The sequence below is a fragment of the Chiloscyllium plagiosum genome, unplaced genomic scaffold, assembly GCF_004010195.1.
Source record: "Chiloscyllium plagiosum isolate BGI_BamShark_2017 unplaced genomic scaffold, ASM401019v2 scaf_2636, whole genome shotgun sequence".
Taxonomy (NCBI): domain Eukaryota; kingdom Metazoa; phylum Chordata; class Chondrichthyes; order Orectolobiformes; family Hemiscylliidae; genus Chiloscyllium; species Chiloscyllium plagiosum.
The window spans coordinates 23,922-28,366 of record NW_025212752.1 but is presented as its reverse complement, the minus strand read 5'-3'; positions in this window follow the sequence as shown (position 1 = coordinate 28,366).

Genomic DNA, 4,445 nt, shown 5'->3' with positions numbered 1-4,445 from the left:
TCACCAGGCTGTGATATCGCCAGGCTGTGATAACGCCAGACTGTGATAATCCCCAGGCTGTGATAAATCCCGGCTGTGAACATCCCCGACTGCGATAATCCCAGACTGCGATAATCCCCTGGCTGCGATAATCCCCAGGCTGCGATAATCCTCTGGCTGGGATATCCCTCTGGCTGTGATAATCCCCAGGCTGTGATAATCCTCTGGCTGTGATAATCCTCCGGCTGTGATAATCTCCCCGTTGTGATAATCCCCAGGCTGTCATAATCCCCTGGTTGTGGTAATCCCAGGCTGTGATAATCCCAGGCTGTGATAATCCCCAGGCTGTGATAATCCCCCAGGCTGTGATAATCCCCAGGCTGTGATAATCCCCAGGCTGTGATAACGCCAGACTGTGATAAACTCAGACTGTGGTCATCCCCAGGTTGTGATAACCCCAGGCTGCGATAATCCCAGGCTGTGATAATCCCCAGACTGTGATACTCTCTGGCTGTGATAATCTTTGGCTGTAGTCATCCCCAGGCTATGATAATCCCCGGCTGTGACAATCCCCAGGCTGTGGTAATCCCTGGCTGTGGTAATCCCAGGCTATGATAATCCCCAGGGTGTGATAATCACAGACTGTGATAATCTCTGGTTGTAGTCATCCCCAGGCTGTGATAATCCAGGCTGTGATAATCCCCAGGCTGTGATAACACCAGGCTGCGATAATCCCTGGCTGTTATAATCCCAGGCTGCGATAAACCCCAGTCTATGGTTATCCCAGGCTGTGATAATCCCCAGACTGTGATACTCTCTGGCTGTGATAATCTCTGGCTGTAGTCATCCCCAGGCTATGATAATCCCCGGCTGTGACAATCCCCAGGCTGTGATAATCACAGACTGTGATAATCCTCAGGCTGTGATAATCTCTGGTTGTAGTCATCCCCAGGCTGTAATAATCCAGTCTGTGATAATACCCAGGCTGCAATAATCCCCGGCTGTTATAATCCCAGGCTACGATAAACTCCAGTCTATGGTTATCCCAGGCCTTGATAATTCCCAGGCTGTGAAATCCCCAGCTGTGATTATCCCAGGCCTTGATAATTCCCAGGCTGTGAAATCCCCAGCTGTGATCATCCCAGGCTGTGATAATCCCCGGCTGTGATAATCCCCGGCTGTGATAATCCTCAGGCTGTGATAATCCCCGGCTGTGATAATCCCCAGGCTGTGATAATCCCCGGCTGTGATAATCCTCAGGCTGTTATAATCCCAGGCTATGATAATCCCCGGCTGCGACAATCCTCAAGGACAATCCCCAGGCTGTGATAATCCCCGGCTGTGATAATCCACAGGCTGTGATAACGCCAGACTGTGATAATCCCCAGGCTGTGATAAATCCCGGCTGTGATAATCCACGGCTGTGAACATCCCCGGCTGCGATAATCCCAGACTGTGATAATCCCCTGTCTGCGATAATCCCAGGCTTGATAATCCCCTGGCTGCGATAATCCCCAGGCTGTGATATTCCCCCGACTGCGATAATCCCCGGCTGTGATAATTCTATGGCTGTGATAATGTCCAGGCTGTGATAATGCCCAGGCTGTGATAATCCTCTGGCTGGGATATCCCTCTGGCTGTGATAATCCTCTGGCTGTGATAATCCTCTGGCTGTGATAATCTCCCCGTTGTGATAATCCCCAGGCTGTCATAATCCCCAGGCTGTGATAATCCCAGGCTGTGATAATCCCCTGGCTGCGATAATCCCCGGCTGTGATTATCCCAGGCTATGATAATCCTCTGGTTGTGATAATCCCCAGGCTGTGATAATCCCCGGCTGTAATCATCCCCAGGCTGTGATCATCCCCAAACTGTGATATTGCCCTGGCTGCGATAATCCCCGGCTGTGATATACCCAGGCTGTGATAATCCCCAGGCTGTGATAATCCTCAGGCTGCGAAAATCCCCGGATGTTATAATCCCTGGGTGTGATAATCCCAGACTGTAATAATCTCTGGCTGTGATAATCCTCTGGCTGTGATAATCCTGTGGCTGTGATAATCCTGTGGCTGTGATAATCCTCTGGCTGTGATAATCCTCTGGCTGTGATAACCCCAGGCTGTGACAATCCCCAGGCTGTGATAATCCTCTGGCTGTGATAACCCCAGGCTGTAACAATCCCCTGGCTGTGATAATCCTCTGGATGTGATAACCCCAGGCTGTGATAATCCTCTGGTTGTGATAATCCCCGGCTGTGACAATCCCTCGGCTGCGATAATCCTCTGGCAGTGATAATCCTCTGGCTGTGATAACCCCAGGCTGTGATATTCTCCCCGTTGTGATAATCCCCAGGATGTCATAATCCCCAGGCTGTGATAATCCCCTGGTTGTGGTAATCCCAGGCTGTGATAATCACCAGGCTGTGATATCGCCAGGCTGTGATAATCCCCAGGCTGTGATAATCCCAGGCTGTGATAACGCCAGACTGATAATCCCCAGGCTGTGATAAATCCCGGCTGTGAACATCCCCGGCTGCGATAATCCCAGACTGTGATAATCCCCTGGCTGCGATAATCCCCAGGCTGCGATAATCCTCTGGCTGGGATATCCCTCTGGCTGTGATAATCCCCAGGCTGTGATAATCCCCGGCTGTGATAATCCTCAGGCTGTGATAATCCCCGGCTGTGATAATCCCCAGGCTGTGATAATCCCCGGCTGTGATAATCCTCAGGCTGTGATAATCCCAGGCTATGATAATCCCCGGCTGCGACAATCCTCAAGGACAATCCCCAGGCTATGATAATCCCCAGGCTATGATAATCCCCAGGGTGTGATAACGCCAGGCTGCGATAATCCCAAGGCTGTGATAACGCCAGGCTGCGATAATCCCCAGGCTGCGATAATCCCTGTCTGTGATAATCCGCGGCTGCGATAAACCTCAGTCTGTGGTTATCCCAGGCTGTGATAATTCCCCCGCTGTGATAATCCCTGGCTGTGATAATTCCCAGGCTGTGATAATCCCCACACTGTGATAATCCCCCCGCTGTGATAATCCTCAAACTGTGATAATCCACGGCTGTGATCATCCCCAGGCTGTGATAATCCCCGGCTGTGATAATCCCCAGGCTGCGATAATCCCAGGCTGTGATTATCCCAGGCTATGATAATCCCCAGGCTGTGATAATCCTCTGGCTGTGATAATCCCCAGGCTATGATAATCTTCTGGCTGTGATAACCCCAGGCTGTGATAATCCCCGGCTGTAATCATCCCCAGGCTGTGATCATCCCCAAGCTGTGATATTCCCCTGGCTGCGATAATCCCCGGCTGTGATATACCCCAGGCGGTGATATACCCCAGGCGGTGATAATCCCCAGGCGGTGATATACCCCAGGCGGTGATAATCCCCAGGCGGTGATAATCCCAGGCTGTGATAATCCCCAGGCTGTGATAATCCCAGACTGTGTTAATCCTCAGGCTGCGAAAATCCCCGGATGTTATAAAACCCGGGTGTGATAATCCCAGACTGTAATAATCACTGGCTGTGATAATCCTCTGGCTGTGATAATCCTCTGGCTGTGATAATCCTCTGGCTGTGATAACCTCAGGCTGTGATAATCCTCTGGCTGTGATAATCCCTGGCTGTGACAATCCCTCGGCTGCCATAATCCTCTGGCAGTGATAATCCTCTGGCTGTGATAACCCCAGGCTGTGATAATCCCCAGGCTGTGATATTCTCCCCGTTGTGATAATCTCCAGGCTGTGATATTCCCCTGGTTGTGGTAATCCCAGGCTGTGATAATCCCCAGGCTGTGATAATCACCAGGCTGTGATATCACCAGGCTGTGATAATCCCCAGGCTGTGATAATCCCCAGGCTGTGATAATCCCCAGGCTGTAATAAATCCCGGCTGTGATAATCCCAGGCTGTGATAATCCCCGGCTGTGATAATCCACGGCTGTGATAATCCCCTGGCTGCGATAATCCCAGGTTTGATAATCCCCTGTCTGCGATAATCCCCAGGCTGTGATAATCCTATGGCTGTGATAATCCTCTGGCTGTGATAATGCCCAGGCTGTGATAATCCCAGGCTGTGATAATCCCCGGCTGTGATAATCCCCGGCTGTGATCATCCCCGGCTGCGATAATCCTAGACTGTGATAATCCCCAGGCTGCGATAATCCCAGGTTTGATAATCCCCTGGCTGCGATAATCCCCAGGCTGTGATAATCCCCTGGCTGCGATAATCCCCAGGCTGTGATAATCCCCTTGCTGCGATAATCCCCGGCTGTGACAATCCCCAGGCTGTGACAATCCCCAGGCTGTGACAAACCCCAGGCTATGATAATCCCCGCTGTGACAATCCCCAGGCTGTGATAATCCCTGCCTGTGATAATCCCAGGCTGTGATAATCCCCAGTGTGTGATAATTTGTGGCTGTGATAATCTCTGGCTGTGGTCATCCCCAG